The following is a 19272-nucleotide window of genomic DNA, read 5'->3' as shown; positions in this document are numbered from 1 at the left end:
CCAACCAAATTTGGGAGCAAGCCTGGGGAAACAGACTTTTATTTTAGTAGCTCATGGTACGGAGGCTGCTCGGAGGGCGTGTGATTTCTGTGACCCGACCGATACAACAGATAACGAAGCTTGGGTAATCCGGCGGATAACTCAGGCTTGGGAAAGGGAGAATAAGAAGCAGGGGAAGCAAAAAGGGTAAGATGCAAAGATCAGGGGCTAGATTCTCCATTCCTGAGACTAAGTGTTGACACCGGAGGCAGGATTTGGGGACTTCCATGACTAAAAAACTGGCACCGCACCTGGACCGAATCCGCTACTGTGAAGGGGCTGGCACCAGCGCCACGTGGAACACAGTCAATTCCAATGAGAAACGGTGCAGGATTTACTGGATTCACGATTGACACTCAGGAGGCTGACAAGCAGCAGCCGCGTGTACACACTTCACTCCCCACACACTTCATCCCAGACAACTTGATGCCAGCGAGGAGAGCGGACCCGAGATTTATGGACACCAAGCTCGAGACTGAGGAGGAGAGGTGGGCCCCCCTGTACCCCAGCCCAGGAAGGAGACTGCCAGCCCACGTCATGCATCCGTTAACCCCCCACCAAACCGGGATGGCGGCCAAATCTCCACCCACATATTGGCACCCATACCAGCCACCCTGGCCACTGAAGCCATCAGCTAACCACCCCCTGGGCTGCATGCGTTGGACTGTCTAACACTGCATTTTCTGTTCTCTCTCTCCCCCCCCCCCCCCCCCCCCCCCCCCCCCCACCCTCCTACAAGTGAGGTACTGCCTCCAGTGCCGTACAGCTTCCACGATGGCTTGGGCTTCTTTTTCGACCGAGGAGTGTCGAATTTCGGTTCGGAGGCGTTGAGGGTACGTGAAAAAAATGCTACTGGCCTGCCCATCTGGTTAAGGTAGCGGCGAGGGCAACCTCTGATGCGTCGCTCTCCACCTGGAAGGGGACGAACCTGTCCACCGCGCGCATCGCAGCTTTAGCAATATCTGCCTTGATGCAGCTGAAGGTCTGGCGGGCCTCGGCCATCAGTGAGAAGATGGTGGCCTTGATTAGTGGGCGGGCTCTGTCCGCGTAGTTGGGGACCCACTGGGCGTAAGAGGAAAAGAATCCGAGGCACCTTTTCAGGGCCTTGGGGCAGTGGGGGAGGGGTAGTTGCAGGAGGGGGCGCATACGGTCGGGGTCGGGTCCTCAAACTCCGTTTTCCACGACGTAGCTGAGGATGGCTCCTCTGGTTGTGCGGAAAATGCATTTCTCCTTGTTATAAGTGAGGTTAAAGGTTTGGGCGGTTTTGAGAAATCTCTGGAGGTTGGCGTCGTGGTTCTGCTGATCATGGCTGCAGATCGTGACGTTGTCCAAGTACGGAAATGTGGCCCGTAGCACATACTGGTCCACCATTCGATCCATCGTTCTTTGGAAGACTGAGACCTAGTTGGTGATGCCGAAGGGGACCCGGAGGAAGTGGAAGAGGCGACCGTCTGCCTCAAAGGCCGTGTAGTGGCGGTCCTCCGGGCGGATTGGGAGCTAGTGGTACCCAGACTTCAGATCCACCCTGGAGAACACCCAGTACTGTGCGATCTGGTTAACCATGTCTGCAATCCGAAGAAGGGGTTACGCATCGAGGTGCGTGTACCGGTTTATGGTTTGGCTGTAATCTACAACTATCCGGGTCTTTTCCCCGGTCCTGACGACCACCGCCTGAGCTCTCCAGGGGCTATTACTGGCCTCGATGATTCCCTCCCGCAAGAGTCGCTGGACCTCGGATCTGATGAAAGTCCTGTCCTTGTGCTGTACCGCCTACTTCTGGTGGTGACTGGCTTACAGTCGGCGGTGAGATTTGCGAAGAGCGGCGGAGGGTCGACTTTTAGGGTCGCGAGGCTACATACAGTGAGTGGGGGTAGGGGCCTGCCGAACTTCAGAGTTAGGCTCCTGAGGTTACACTGGAAATCCAGTCCCAATAGAAGAGGAGCGCAGAGGTCGGGGAGTACATCTAATTTAAAACTGGTGTACTCGGCGCCCTGTATTGCGAGGGTTGCGGTAGTGCACCCACGGACCTGCAGCGAGTACGACCCGGAGGAGAGGGAGATGGTTTGATGTGCCACGAAGATTGGGAGCGAGCAGCATCTTACCATGTCCGGATTAATGAAGTTCTCAGTGCTCCCGGAGTCGAACAGGCAAGGCGTTTCGTATCCATTTACCCGGACGGTCAGCATGGTGCTCCGGAGGTGTTTGCGTCGCGACTGGTCAAGGGTGACCACGCTGAGTTGCGGGTAGCCAGCGTGGTCGGAGGTGCTCGGGTGGTCCCAAGATGGCTGACCCCATCGGTCGCACGTGTCGGGCGGCGAGGAAGATGGCGTCCAAGATGGCGGCCCCCATGAGTCGCACATGGTGGGCCGCGTGGCCGACGATGGCCAAGATGGTGGCCCCCGTGAGTCACATACGTTGTGCGGGCTTGAAGATGGCTGTCCCCACGGACAGCACGAGGCCGATGATGCATTCGGGAGCCGGCAGGCATGCTACCACACTGCGGGACCTGCGGGCCTGTGAGTCTGAGGGTCGGGCCTGCGATTTTGAGGATTTGGACCTGGCCAGGCAAATCTTAGCAAAATGTCCCTTTTTACCGCAGTCGATGCAGTTCACGTTCCGAGCCGGGCAGCGCTGCCTGGGGTGCTGATGCTGGCCGCAGAAATAGCAGGATAGCCCCCCCCCCATGTTGGGCGGGCAGCCGCGCGGCACAGGCCTGGGGTACTCTTTGGTCGGGGGTCCACGAGGGGGTCGTGTGATTGGACGGGAACGCGCTGAGGCTTTGGAGCGCTACTTCTAGGGAGGAGGCTAGCTTTACCGTCTCTTCCAGGTCTCGGGCACCCTTCTCGAGTAGGCGCTGTCTCACGTAGTTGGACCTGACTCCAGCCACGCAGGCGTCCTGGACTGCGAGGTCCATATGTTGAGTGGCTGTAACGGCCTGGTAGTTGCAACTTCGCGCAAGGACTTTGAGGTCGCGTAGGTACTCCTCCAGCGATTCCCTGGGGCGTTGGCGGCGCTAGTGAGGAGATGCCGCACGTACACCTCGTTCACTGGCCTTACATATAGACGCTTTAGCATCGCGAGGGCGTCTGCGTAGGTGGAGGCTTCCTCGAGTTGTACAGAGATTCGATGGCTAACCCGGGCGTGGAGGAGGCTCAGCTTCTGATCGTCGGAGACGGAAGGCGAGGAGGAGGCGGTGAGGTAGGCCTCGAAACAGCAGAGCCAGTGCGAAAAAATCCCTTTCGCCTCCGCGGCTTGCGGGTCGAGTTCCAGTCGGTCAGGTTTGAGGGCTGATTCCATAGTGGTGTTGTAGTCGATTAAATTGATGCGACCATCAATTCACGCAAAACAGAGAGTAGATGTAAACTGTGGCTTTAATCGACTAGAACAGTGCCTACCTGCGTCTGCTCTGCTACTGAGGGCCGCCTACAGGGCTACTGCTCTTTATACCTCCCCTCAAGGGAAAGAGCCAGGGGCGGAGCCCACAAAGGCACCAACATGATACATTCCAGGTAATATTGTACAATGGTCCATAGGTGGAGCCCACATGGGCAACAGCGTTATACAGTGACATACATGGTGAATGGTTAATGTAATATGTTCACCACACCCTGTCACCCACTAGCCAACCTCCCAGCTGGGGGTGTGTCTCAAAGAGGCTGGGAATGTTGTGAGGAAAATCAACCATAAAACACTTTCTGGGTATCGGGCACAGAAGTGCACAATGCGCAGCTGATGGTCACATATCAGCTGCATGTTTATCGAGTGGAAGCCCTTTCAATTGATGTAGAGCGGCCTGTCATCTGCAGGTGCTCATCGGGTGACATGCATTCCGTCGATCACCCCCTGGACCCGGGGCATCCCGTTGATGGCGGCGAACCGTACTACCCGGGCACCCTGGTGGGCTCGGTCCACATAGATCATAGATGCAATCGTAGAATTTACAGTGCAGAGGGAGGCCATTCGGCCCATTGAGTCTGTACCGGCCCTTGGAAAGAGCACCCCACTTAAGCCCAGACTTCCAACCTATCCCTGTAACACAGTAACCTCACCTAACCTTTTTGACACTAATGGCAATTTAGCATAGCCAATCCACCTAAGTTGCACAACTTTGGACTGTGGGAGGAAACCGGAGCACCCGGAGGAAACCCATGCGGAAAACGAACCTGGGACCGTGGAGCTGTGAAGCAACAGTGCTAACCATTGTGGTACCGTGTATTGTGCGACTGGACATATAAGGCCTCCGTGACATATAGAGCCTTTGTGATGGCACTGATGCACTGATGCACTGATGCACCTGTGCATCAAGCTCTGTGAGATCCCGGACAGCTCCCCACTCGGCGCCTGCAAAGATCCCCTGGTGTAAACATTCAGGGCGACCGTCAATTTGACGGCCTCCGGGAGGGAGTGACCACCCCCGTTGCCCTGCGGTGCCAGGTGCGCCATGATCTGGCAGACATGTCGCACTGTCCCTCTGCTCAGCCCGGAGTCTTCGACATGCCCGGTCTGGCATGCGCTGCCGGTATACTCGAGACCTTTGAACCTCCTCATCCTCCTGGGCCTGTTAGGCGACCGGCTCTCCATCTTGGGCGGCTGCCTCCTGTTCCGCTGCTGCCCGCTCTTCCCCAGCTTTCTCACCCTCCTCGACCAGCTCCAGCACGTACAGCTGCAGGTCATCCCCAGGGCTGGGGCGACTAGGAGGAAGACCACCATTGCTGGTTGCATTCCAATATGCATTGTCTGCAGGGGTGAAAAGCCAACACATTAGCATGGTGCCTACCCCCATGCCAAACCAGGTCCAACTTCAACATGGTGGCACCGGTTTGCACTGCGGGCCCTGCCCCCTCATGTCCTCCCCCCTTCGTGCCGCACCCCTGACTTGGTCGGTGGCCTGAACCATAGGGGCCTCTGGCACCGGCGCCCATCCTTTCTGCCAGGAGGCACCGTTGACTGATGCTGCCCTTGCCAACGATATGCTCAGTGGCGACGCTCACTGTCGGGGATTTGTCCCAGTGGAGACGGAGAATCGCTGAGGCCCTGGAGAATACCGGGTCAGGCCCGCTATTGATATGCGAACGGCGTTTACTGTACATTCTAAAACGAATTGATGCCACTATTGAGGCAATGGAGAATTGTGATTTGCCGTGAAACCGACGCCCACCATGATTTCAGCATCTAAACCGATTCTCCACCCAATCGCATTTCCCAAATCCAGCATTGGCCGACGGAGAATCCCCCCCAGATGTACCCAATATCTCCCAGCAGAATCAATCATCCTAGAAAAATGAAGGCCGACTGACAAGTGGAACCAGGGGTCCACCTGAGAGGAGTTCTCCACCTCCATGTGCAGAGGATCCTAGAGAACGGCGGAATTATCGATTTCAACAGGTGAAGTGTTTCAATTGTGGACTGTCTTGTTGTGCTCTTGGCGTAGCATAAGCGGCTTCCTTGATGTGCACTCTGACAAAGGAAGGTTCAGACGTGGAGATAACTTCAACATGTTTATTGAACTATTTACAATTCTCCTACTCGGGTTCGCCACTACTGTTAATCCTTCTATAGCTACTCAGACTGACAAACCAGTCTGCTACAATCCACGTGGTGGGTGTGATATTGAATCAACCCTGTGTCTGTACTCACTGAGTGTCTCCACTGGAAAGAGGAAGATCATGTGTGCTGTGTCCTTATATAAGGGTTGGTGTAATGCCCTCCTGTGGTAGTGTCACCTCTGTGTGTATCGTGAATGCCCATTGGTTGTGTCCTATCTTACTGACCTATTGGTTGAATATCTGTGTGTCTTGTCTCTAGTGCTCCCTCTAGTGTCTAGCTAGTCTACGTGTACTTACATAAACCCCTTGTGTATCTACAGTGATGCATCTCACCACATGGACGAGTAGCCACTTTGCTCGGGGATGGTGGTTACCTCCACGGATGGAGATTAATGTATTACAGACAGGAGGAGGGACAGCCATCACCGGTCCAGGTCCACTCACCCTTGAGGGTCTAATGAGGACTAGCCCTGTGAATCCTTTTAAGGGAAATTCACTACATGCTGGTCCCGACCAGCAGGATCCACAAGCATGAAAATGTTGGCCTCAGTTGAATGGGTGTGTTCCACTAATTGGGATAGTGTGGGTAGACGTGTAGTGGAGCGCAAGGTAGGAGGGCACTGCACCAAATTTCTTTGGGACACTGGAGGCTCCTGCACCAACTGGGACACCTCTGAAGAACTTGAATTTGATTGGCAACGGCAGAGCAAATTTATATTGAGTGGATTTTCAGGACATTCAATGAAAGGAGCAGTTGCAAAACCTTTTTGCATTGGGCAAGCTATCTTGTTAGCATCCTGTTGTATTAGTTCATCTACATCCAGAAGCGGAACATATATTGCGTTCAGATTTTCTGCGAGAATACAGGTTGTCCTTTGATCCAGTAAACTGTTGTGTTTGGCAAATACCGGAAACAGATGGGATTCTAGTAGAGGTGCTGGTGGGGTCATATGTAGAAATAATTTTTGCATTGAGAGAACTGTGGGTTAACCAGAAGAAATGTCAGATGACTTAGGGGCACGGGGATTGATTGCTCAGCATGAATCCATGTTTACAGCTCATAAACATTTTTTTTTTAAAATTTAGATTACCCAATTATTTTTTCCAATTAAGGGGCAATTTAGTATGGCCAATCCACCTACTCTGCACATTTTTGGGTTGTGGGGGCGAAACCCACGCAGACACGGGGAGAATGTGCAAACTCCACACGGACAGTGACCCAGAGCCGGGATCGAACCTGGGACCTCAGCGCGTGAGGAGGTTGTGCTAACCACTAGGCCACCATACTGCCCCTACAGCTCATAAACATGATTGTGGATGTATAATAGAGGAAGTTGGTATTGACAACCCTGACCTAAAACCACTGAAGCAATATAGACTCTCTGAAGCAGATCTTAGGCCTCAACAAATTACACAATGAGCCCAGTGGCAGCGGCCACGCTGAGAATGTGCACCCAGCTGAGACAACACTTCGGGTTAACTAAAATGTCCCCCATCTGCAGCAATCACAGATTCCCCCCAGCCAGGCGAGATACCACCTTGAAAAGATGGAGGCTGGACGGGGGCATACTGACGGTCAGGAACTTTTACGTAGGGCACAGACTGGCGACACTGGACGAACTGACAAGGAAGTGGAGGCTAGCAAAAGGACAGGAAATGAGACACATCCAAATAAAACACTTCCTCCGCAAAGAGACAGTCGGGTACCCTGGGGCCCCAGAAACCACACTGCTAGAGGACCTGATAGGCACAAGCAACAAGAAGGGGGGCTCTGTGGGAAAATATACGGACAGTTGCTGGACAGAGCGGGGGAAGACGGAGTGAAGGTGGGGAAACCACAAAAGAAATGGAGGGAGATTTCCTGAGGGGGTGGGGGCAGGGGGGGGGGGGGGGGGGGGGTGGGGAACGGGACCGATCCACAGGGTGGCAAAACGTATATAAGGTCAATTAAATGAAAGACAAAACCTCTCTGTACAATGAATTAAATTAACTTCAGAAAAATGTGATGTATATATACTATCGTTTGTAAATATGAGAAATGCCAATAAAAAGATTTTTTTTAACAAGAAGTAGATGTTAGGAAAGTTATAGACGGCATGTTGGGACAAAGCGTGCTACAACCTTTAGTCTCCACAAATAATTCTCCCATATGGCCCGAATGGAAACCAGATGGTTCCTGACATTTGATTATCGATTAACGGGAATGGATAAAGTCACTTCTTGTACTGCACCGGCTGTCGGCACAAGTCCTGAGTCTATGCTGAAACAACAACTCACGAGCAAAGGTTTTTACTGTTATGGATATTAGAAATGGTTTTTGGTCGCTTTTCCTCACAAGAGACCGCCAGTATAAATTTGCTTTTGGCTGAACACATCCCCATTCAGTTGCTTTTAGATAGTAAAATTAAAGTTGGATCAGTTAGTCAGAATAGGATTGCCAGATGGAAGCTGATGCTACAAGGAAATCAAAACAACCACATTTCTGGCAGATAATTTACACAATGAGGGAAGTCGCCATGAATACCAAATAGTGACATAGGGACCATTTCTGTCAAAAAGAAAGGGGGGAATGCAGGAGTGTTTGAATAAAGGTATGAAGCCCTTGAAAAATGTTATTGATGTTTTCTCCAGGGTCGAAGATGGAGTCATGAAAAGAGGGTGTGGTATTTATGTGGAAGATTCTGAAGAATGGCCACTGGATGAAATAGTTCTTTAAACTACCGAGTAGCATGAATGATCAGCAGCAGAATTGGCAGCAGTAGCAAACATAGTCTCCTGCCCAGAGAGGTTTCCACCCCCAGCTGATATCTGCTCGGATTGCATGTACGTTTGGTAGTCATCACTGTTGTATTGTATTGTATTTACCGCATATGAGGTGTATTACGGTAAGGCCCCCGTACTACAGGAACAGGGGTAGATCCCTGCCTGCTGGCTCCGCCCAGTAGGCAGAGTATAAATGTGTGGGCTCTCCGAGCTGCAGCCATTTCGGCAGCAGCTGCGGGAGGCTACCCATCTCTGTGTAATAAAGCCTCGATTACTCTCTACTCTCGTCTTGTCGTAATTGATAGTGCATCAGTACGTCTGTAGTGATTTGCCCTTACGGGAAGCTAGAGATTTTATATCAGCCAATGGTAAACCACAGCCTTCTGCCGCTATGCTGGCATATATTTTCAGGGTGATTAAAGGTAGACAATATGGGATTGTTAAAGCACACAGTAAAAGGCAGATGAATTGGCAAAATTGGAAGCTAATGGAGTGGCTGGCATCACTGTTAATAAAAACCTTTTAGTGTCACAAGTATGAAGTTACAGTGAAAAGTCCCTCGTCAGACTAGAACATAGAACAGTACAGCACAGAACAGGCCCTTCGGCCCTCGATGTTGTGCCAAGCCATGATCACCCTACTCAAACCCACGCATCCACCCTATACCCGTAACCCAAACCCCCCCCCCCTTACTTTTTTTTTTATTAGGACACTACGGACAATTTAGCATGGCCAATCCACCTAACCCGCACATCTTTGGACTGTGGGAGGAAACCGGAGCACCCGGAGGAAACCCACGCACACACGGGGAGGACGTGCAGACTCCACACAGACAGTGACCCAGCCGGGAATCGAACCTGGGACCCTGGAGCTGTGAAGCATTTATGCTAACCACCATGCTACCCTGCTGCCCCTAGACCTGAGGATTTGAAAGAAGTACATCAAAAGGATGAGGAACTAAAAAAGATTAAAAAGAGAGTATCATGGCCAGCATAATATAAGTGGAAAACTAAAATTCAGATTAAAGATGGGTTAACCCTAAAGGATGGTAGGTACATGGTACCGACACAGAACAGAAATGAAATTATCTCCCAATGCTATGATCTATAGGGGCTTCAAGGGATTGAGAATACTACAGGAAGAATCAAAAATCTATGTTGGTGGCCAACGTGGACAAATATATAAAACATTATCTGGACAACTGTCTAATGTGAGCCCAGGATATCCCTGGTCGCCATGCTAACAAAAGAGGATTGAGACATATAAGACCCGTCAATGGCCCTTGGACAAATTTGCAGAGAGACTTTGTAGGCTCTCTGTCACCATTCAAGATGGGGTGATATAAGTATGTCCTAGTCATAGTAGATACCTTAAATAAATGGGTGGAAGCTTCCCCAACCAGGATAGACACTGCCAAGATAACAACTAATATTTTATCCAGCATGGTAGCAGGGGGCAGCAGGGTAGCAGGGGGCAGCAGGGTAGCAGGGGGCAGCAGGGTAGCATGGTGGTTAGCATACATGCTTCACAGCTCCAGGGTCCCAGGTTCGATTCCCGGCTGGGTCACTGTCTGTGTGGAGTCTGCACGTCCTCCCCCTGTGTGCGTGGGTTTCCTCCGGATGCTCCGGTTTCCTCCCACAGTCCAAAGATGTGCGGGTTAGGTGGATTGGCCATGCTAAATTGCCCGTAGTGTCCTAAAAAAAGTAAGGTTAAGGGGGGGGTTGTTGGGTTATGGGTATAGGGTGGATGCGTGGGTTTGAGTAGGGTGATCATGGCTCGGCACAACATTGAGGGCCGAAGGGCCTGTTCTGTGCTGTACTGTTCTATGGTTCTATGTATTCACTCGATTCCACCTCCCAAGAAGCATTAAGTCTGATCAGAGCATTCACTTTACAACGCAGGTTATGCAAAAAAGTTATGAGACTATTAGGAATCAATCAGAAGTTTCATATTGCCCACCATTCTCAATCCAGTGGTATTGTCGAAAGGGTGAATAGAACTCTGAAGAGTTTAATTTGGAAAACGGTCCAACAAAATAGCACCACATGGAATATAGTACTTCCTTTGATGTTGATGTTAATCGGAAAAACTCTATCCGATTTTGCAGGTGTGACCCCTCACGTCCACATGGCGGGATGACCTATGAGGGGAATTGATTCTCTGTTGGGTCTGGTGGCGCAGTGGTTAGCACTGCCACTTCACAGCGCCAAGGACTCGGGTTTAATTTTAGCCTTGGGTGACTGGAGTTTACACTTTCTCCCCATGTCTGCTGGTTTCCTCCAGATGCTCCGGTTTCCTGCCACAGTCCAAAGATGTGTAGGTTAGGTGGGGTTATGTGGATAGGAAGGGAGAATGGGCCGAAGACTCGATGGGCTAAATGGCCTCCTTCTGCACTATGAAGATTCTATGTTAAGGCTAGATTAATCAGAACCTGAAGTAACCACCCTATATCATGAGACAACGATACAGCAATTACTAGAGAATGTACAAGCTGCACAGATGGCAACCGCAGTACAAATGGGATAGCAAAGGAACAGTAGAAAGGTTTATTTTGATGGGAAAGTGAATCTTGTGGAATACAAAGTAGGGGAACCAATGATGCTAAAAGAATTCCAGCTTAATGCCTTTTTATCGCCATGATACATGGGACCATACAAGATAATTGACAAGGCAGGTCACGGTAGCATGGTGACCCTTCTAATATAAAAGCCCCTACCTAGTGCAGGTCAGGGAAGGAGACCCTCCGGGAGTGGTGGTATTTGATTGTGAACCAGTAATAAACCTCTTTGTGCTCTAAACTACTGCTGACATGTGGCGGCTTACCTCCAATCTAACAGTAAGAAACCGGTGATCTCTAATTAGGTTGCGTCTGTCTCCACCTAGACCCAGAGGAAGGTCCGGCTATGACAAACAACAAACCAGGAAGAAACATTTTTTTTAAACTATGTGTGCAATCATGACCAATGCAGATAAAAATTCCCTATCAGGACCAAGAATTGGAAATGGAAATGGAGTTGTTTAATGTACGTATCAGATTGTAAAACTGTAAATAAGAGCATATACTATCTTGATCTCAATAATAGGTGTGAAAAGATTACAGGGAAACATATTTCGTGATTATGAATGTGGTGACTCTCGGGACAGATGGAGGCATAACATCAACAGAAATAACCGTTTATGAGAATTACGCTAAAATATCCGGGACTCTTGAAGAGGTAACACCAATAGCATCAGAAATTAGAGGCCATCCACACCATGAACCATTACAAACAATGGGCATAGAAGCCAACATAACCTGTGGAATTCTGACATGGTGTGTACTAATATGGGCGTATGTTCAACCATTAAGATCCCATTAAATAGGAAAGTGTGTATAAATTGTCCCTTAGAATTTCTGAACTCATGTCTACGGAATGGCCAGAGCAGGATGGGGTTTTCTGTCAACTAATACCTAAATCAGGTGCCTGCTTTGGAAAACAGAGGTTAAGTATGGATGTGCTGATCCTAAATCTAATGGGAGAAGGCAAGACCAGGCTTTAGAAATGTACCGACAGACCAGGTGTGCGAGCAGAATAGTGTTTATGCGGTGGGATGGGTTACCAGAAGGAACTATATGGAAGTAGAACAAACGGCTAAGGGGACTAAGAATGATATTGAAGAAACAAATTGGTGGACGAGTTGTAGAACTGGAGAACTAATGTTCAGGTTCACCCCTGGCTCCATATAATATCTCATGTTGCTGTGATCTTAAATTTCTGTACTTTGATACATCTAATATTTACTGTGGTTATGTTTGCTAAATGGAAAAAGGAGATAACTCAACAATGGAATATGGAATTAATGTTGAGAAGGCGGGATCAATTGATTTGAATATTTGTATATGAATTATTGTAAGTAGCTTAGACTTGGGTATTACACAAGGATGAAAAGATGGTTTTGTCCTGTGGTCCACTTCATTTTAACTTAATGGATCAAAGGGAGGACTATAGCCATATCGTGTTTCAAAATTCATTTTTACAGGATGTGGACTTCGCTGGCTAGGCAGCATTTGTTGCCCAGCCCTAATTGCCCTTGAGAAGGTGATAGCAAGCTTCCTTCTTGAACCGCTGCAGTCCATCTGTGAAGGTACATCCACAGTGCTGTTAAAGAGAGAGTTCCAGAATGTTGACCCAGCGACAGTGAACAAACAAAGTCAGGCCAGTGAGTGACTTGGAGGGGACCTTCCTGCTTTGTTATGCTCTTGACATAGCATAAGCTGCTTCCTTGATGTGCACTCTGACAAAGGAACGTTCAGACTTGGAGATAGCTTTAACACATTTATTAAACTGTTAACGATTCTCCTACTTGGATTCGACTCTCCTGTTAATCCTGCTATAGCTACTCAGACGATCTAACCAGTCTGCTACAATCCACGTGGTGGGTGTGATGTGTTTCAGTCAACCCTGTGTACTCACTAATCAGCTCCACCTCATCGAGTAGTATCATTAAGTCCAAGCTTCTGAATTTTATTCTTCTCCTTTTTTATAAATACTCGTTTATTAGTGGATCCAGTAAGTGTGTGCTTATCAGCAATTCTTTTAAAAACTTTTTAGAGTACCCAATTCCTCAGCGCCGTAGGCAGCAGTGCTAACCACTGTGCCACTGTGCTGCCCCTTTTCATCAGCAATTCTGCCTCTCAACAATGTGTCACGGCGATGAGGGCGCTGGTTCGAACCCGGCTCTGGGTCACTATCCGTTTGGAGTTTGCGCATTCTCCCTGTGTTTGCTTGGGTTTCACCCCCACGACCCAAAGATGTGCAGGGTAGATGGATTGACCATGCCAAATTGCCCCTTATTTGGAAAAAATTAATTGGGTACTCTCAATTTATTTAAAAAAACAAAGTGACCTGAAGAAGCCATCTTTTGGTTCAGTAAAGTCCACTTTTTAGGTAGATAAAAAGAAGTTTGGTTTCATTTAAACAATTTATGATATCTTTCATGCCTTGGAGACATGACATTATCTCTATGTTTGTGTCTTAAAGCAGTCAAGGGTGCATTCTTTGCCTCAGCTTTCCTTTCGAGACCAGATTAATGTGAGGAAAATCATGGACTGGGGTACGATATTTCCCAACATGTTCCATCACTGAACACCAAGACTGAAGAAGAGGGGGGTGGCATGGTGGCACAGTGGTTAGCACAGGTGCCTTGTGGTGTCGAGGACCCGGATTCGATCCCTGCCTGGGTCACTGTTAGTGTGGAGTTTGCATATTCTCCCCATGTCTGCGTGGGTCTCACTTCCACAACCCAAAGAATGTGCAGGGTAGGTGAATTGGTCACGATAAATTGCCCCTTTATGGAAAAAAAATGAATTGGGTACTCTAAATTTATTTTTAAAAAGGGAATGAAGAAGAGGAAAATGTCCAGTTTGTTGGATCATTTGTGAGTCGACCAAAGCAGAAATAAAGCTGGCCATGTTCAATCAGTAGTGATATTCACAGTATTTGGGGAAATCAATGAAATCCCCAAATCCTCACAAGGTGAAGGGGCACAACCTTGGACAGAAACGCATGCTGTGCATGCTGGGAAACTCAGTAAACTGAACATGCGCAATTGAATCTAAATAAATGAAACTACGATGATATGAGGTAGGAGTCGTCTACGATGGATTGGGAAACTTACTTAAAGGGATGACGTTAGGTAGGCAATGGCAAACATTGAAGGAGCGCATGGGTGAACTGCAACACTGATTTCTTCCTGTCTGGCCCAAATGTAAAATGGGAAAGGTGGCCAAATCATGGCTTACAAGGGAAATTAGAGATGGTATTAGTTCCAAGGAAGAAGCATACAAATTGATGAAAAACAACAGACTTGAGGATTGGGCGCTGTTCAGAATTCAGCAAAGGAAGACCGAGGGATTGATTAATCAGGGGAAATTAGAGTATGAGAGTAAGCTTGCGGGAAAGATAAAAACTGACTCTACAAGTTTCTACAGATATGTGAAGAGAAAAATGTAGGTCACTTACAGTCAGAAACGGAAATTTACGATCGGAACAAAGAAATGGCTGACCAACTAAGTACATACTTTGGTTCTGTCTTCACAAAGAAGGACACAAATAACCTAGCAGAAATGTTGGGGAACATCTTAGTGAGAGGGAGGACTGGAGGAGATCAGTATTAGTAGAGAAGTGGTATTGGGGAAATTGATGGAACTGAAGGCAGATTAATACCCAGGGCCTAATAATCTAAATCCAAGGGTACTTAAGGAAGTCGCTCCAGAGAGGAAGTGGTGGCATAGTGGCATTGTCACTGGACTAGTAACCAGAGACCCAGAGTAATGCTCTCGGGACCCAGGTTCAAATCCCGCCACTGCAGATGGTGAAATTTGAATTCAATAAAAATCTGGAATTAAAAGTGAAATGAAAATGAAATGAAAATCGCTTATTGTCACAAGTAGGCTTCAAATGAAGTTACTGTGAAAAGCTCCCAGTTGCCACATTCGGGGAGGCTGGTAGGGGAATTGAACCCTGCTGCTGGCCTGCCTTGTCTGCATTAAAAGCCAACTATTTAGCCCTGTGCTAAACCAGGCCCGAATGAAGGCCACATAATGAAAATCTAATGATGGCCATAAAACCATTGTCACTTACCGGAAAAACTCATCTGGTTCACTAATGTCCTTTAGGGAAGCAAATCTGTTGTCATTACCTGGCCTGGCCTACATGTGACTCCAAACCCACAGCAATGTGGTTGACTCTGAACTGCCCCCTCAAGAGCATTTAGGGATGGGCAATAAATGCTGGTGCAGCCAGCGACGCCCACGTCCCATGAATGAATTTTTTTAAATTACTGGAAGCATTGGTGGCCATTTCCAAGATTCTATAGACTCTGGAAGAGTCCCTACAGTTTGGGGGGTAGCTAATTCAACCCCACTATTTAATAAGAGAGGGAGAGAGAAAACAGGGAATTATGGACCAAAAAACCAGACGCGGTAGGGGGGAAAATTCTCGAATCCATTATCAAGGATTTTACAGCAGAGTAAAACAGTGGCAGGACCAGACAGAGTCAGCATGGGTTTATGAAGGGGAAATCATGCTTGACAAATCTACTGGAATGATTCGACGATGTAACTAGTAGAGTTGGTGAAGGGGCACCAATGAATCTGGTTTATTTGGACTTTCAGAAGGCTTTTGACAAAGTCTCATATAAGAGGTTAGTGTGTAAAATCAAAGTGCATGGGATTAGGGGTAGTGTAGTGAGATAGATAGAAAACTGGTGGGCAGACAGGCAACAACGAGTAGGAATAAGCAGGATTTCTTTTCCAAATGGCAGGCAGTGAGTTGTGGGGTACCACAGGGCAAGGTGCTGGGTCGCCACCTATACTAATGATTTTGATGAGGGAACGAAATGTAATATCTCCAAATTTGCAGATGACACCAAGCTGGGTGGGAGGATGAGCTGTGAGGAAGACGCAGAGATCCTTCAGTGCGATTGGACAAGTTGAGTGAGTGGGCAAATGAATGGCAGTTACAGTATAATTTGGATAAATGCGAAGTTATCCACTTTGGAAGCAAAAACAGGAGGGCAGATTATTATCTGAATGGCCATAAATTAGGAAGGGGAATGTGCAAGAGACCTGTGTGCCCTCGTACATCAGTTGCTGAAGGTAAGCATGGAAGTGCAGCAGGTGGTAAAGAAGGCAAATGGTATGTTGGCCTTCATAGCGAGATGTTTCGAGTACAGGAGCAGGGATATCCTGCTGCAATTATGCAGGACCTTGGTGAGGACACACCTGGAATATTGCGCACAGTTTTGGTCTCCTTATCTGAGGAAAGATGTCCTTGCTTTAGAGGGAGTGCAGAGAAGGTTTATCAGACTGATTCCTGGGCTGAAAGGACTGACATATGAGGAGAGATTGAGTCGATTAGGATTGCATTCACTGGAGTTCAGAAGAATGAGGTGGGGTTTCTCATCAAAATCTATACAATTCTAATAGGACTAGACAGGGTTGATGCAAGAAGGGTGGCCTCGATGGGGGGATGTCCAGGGGTCACAGTCTGAGGATACGGGGTAGGCCATTTAGGACTGAGATTAGGATAAACTTTCCTTGGAGCAGAGGAGACAAAGGGGGGGACAAGATCCCTTGGTGGAGGGATCAATGACCAGGGAGCATAGATTTACGGTAACGGGCAGGAGAAGGAATGTGAGGAAAAACTATTTCACCTGGAGGTTGGTGGGAGTCTGGAACTTGCCACCTGAAAGGGGTGTTGGAGGCAAGACCCGCATAACACTTAGGAATGTGCACTTGAGATGTCGAGGCATACAAGGCTATGGGCCAAGTGCTGGAAAATGTGATTAGAATAGTTGGGTGGATGTTTTTGACCGGCATAGAGATGATGGGCTGAAGGGCCTTTTCTGTGCTGTAGACCTCTATGACTCCATAAATGTCTTCACCCAGAGAGTGGTCGGCCTGTGGAATTCGATACCACAGATAGAAGTTGAGGCCAAAGCATTGTATATTTTCAAGAAACAATTAGATACAGCACTTGCAGCGAATGGGATCAAAGGATATGGATAAGGCTGGATCAATTCCTCATCACTTCTAGTGGAAAGAATGCTGACTTGTAGGAACAATTTAGAACGGGGTTGCTGCTCTATAAGGAACACGTATTTCCAGCATTGCAGCTGATCCATTATTGAATTCTCAGATAATTGCCAGAGAATCAGCACTGAGCGACTCTTTACACAGCCTCCTGTTGTAGGACCTTTCACCACAGTATGTACACTTATTTTTATTATGGCTTTGTGATTAGTAGCTTGGAAAAACTGCATTTTAGAAAGAGTGCTGGCAACATACTTTCAGTAGTTCTGTATCTTTTCAACATTTGAAGTATACAGTTCTAATGTTTTATAATCCTAATAAAGCAAAATATTTGACTTCTAGTTTCAAATATTTTTTTAAATGATCAGCCATGATCATAATGAATGGTGGAACAGGCTCAAAGGGCTGAATGGCCTCCTCCTGCGTCTATTTTCTATGATTCTATGAAACATATAGGATTCTTAAGAGGCTTGACTAGGTAAATGCAGAGACAATGTTTTCCCTCATGGGAGAGTCAAGGATCAGACGGCATCCCCCTGTGTGCGTGGGTTTCCTCTGGGTGCTCCGGTTTCCTCCCACAGTCCAAAGATGTGCGGGTTAGGTGGATTGGCCATGCTAAATTGCCCATAGTGTCCTAATAAAAGTAAGGTTAAGGGGGGGTTGTTGGGTTACGGGTATAGGGTGGATACGTAGGTTTGAGTAGGGTGATCATGGCTCGGCACAACATTGAGGGCCGAAGGGCCTGTTCTGTGCTGTACTGTTCTATGTTCTATGTTCTATCTTCTCAGATTAAAGGGATGCCCATTTAGGACTGAGATGAGGAGAAATTTCTTCCCTCAGAGCGTTGTGAGCTTTTGGAACTCCTTGCCACAGAGAGCTGTGGGGGCAGAGTCCTTATGAACAAAGAACAGAGAACAAAGAAAAGTACAGCACAGGAACAGGCCCTTCGGCCCTCCAAGCCTGCACCCATCATGCTGCCCGTCTAAACTAAAATCTTCTACACTTCTTGGGTCCGTATCCCTCTATTCCCATCTTATTCATGTATTTGTCAAGATGCCCCTTAAATGTCACTATCGTCCCTGCTACCACCACCTCCTCCGACATAATGTATAATTAAGGCTGAGATAGACAGATTCTTGATCAGTAAGGGAATCAAGGATTACGGAGAAGGGTAGTAATGTGAATGTGAGGAATGTCGGATCAGTCATGATCCTATTAAGTGGTGAACAGCTTCAAAGGGATGAATGGCCTATTCTTGATCCTATTTCTTATTGGCTTGAACACGTCAGTGAGCACAGGGATGATAAGGCTTGGTGTCAGTTAATAATAATATAATCTTTATTTGTGTCACCAGTAGGCTTACATTACCACTGCAATAAAGTCATTGTGAAAATCCCCTCGTCGCCATATTATTCCAGCTCCTGTTCGGGTTCATGGAGGGAGAATTCAGAATGCCCAATTCACCTGACAAGCATGTCTTTCGGGACTTGTGGGAGGAAACCGGAGCACCCGGAGGAAACCAACGCAGACACAGGAAGAATGTGCAGACTCCGCACAGACAGTGACACAAGCCGTGAATCAAACCTGGGTCCCAAGCACTGTGAAGCTCCAGTGTTCCTTTTTTAAATTTAGAAGACCGACTTTTTTTTTCCAATTAAGGGGCAATTTAGCGTGGCCAATCCACCTGCACATCTTTGGGTTATGGGGGTCAAACCCACACAGACATGGGGAGAATGTGCAAACTGGGTGATTGCTTTGTGGAGCACCTTCGCTCAGTCCACAAGCATTACCCTGACCTTCCTGTCGCTTACCATTTCAATTCACCTTCTCATTCTCATACTCCACATTGACTGCTGCAATGCTCCAGTGAAGCCCGATGCAAACTGAAGGAGCAGCATCTCATCTTGCCATTCCCCATTTTACACCACTTCTGGAGTCAACATTTTTGAGTTCAACAACTTCAGACCATGAACTCCGAACCTCCCTCCCTCCCCACAGGGCCACCTATAACTTGTTTTCCTTCGACGGAGCGTTGTCCCTTGTTCTGCAATTAACACACTCTGCTATCTTACCGTCCTTCTTTAGTCTTTAATGCTACCATTAACAATCCCTTTGTCTTGTGTCCATGACATCTTTGTCAATTCTCTGCTGAGCTCCCACTGATCCATGACCTTCTTTAACCACCTGCATCACCCCACCCTCTTCAACAGTATAAAATCCATCTCATTTTTATTCTCTCCAGCTCTGAAGAAGAGTGATGCGGACTAAAAGTTAAGTCAGATTTCCAGCATGTGTAGTATTTTGCTTTTATTTTCTATTCTTAAGATGTCTCAATTCAAAGAAAACTGG

This window comes from Scyliorhinus canicula, chromosome 8, assembly GCF_902713615.1.
Source record: "Scyliorhinus canicula chromosome 8, sScyCan1.1, whole genome shotgun sequence".
Classification (NCBI taxonomy): Eukaryota; Metazoa; Chordata; class Chondrichthyes; order Carcharhiniformes; family Scyliorhinidae; genus Scyliorhinus; species Scyliorhinus canicula.
This window is presented reverse-complemented; position numbering follows the sequence as displayed.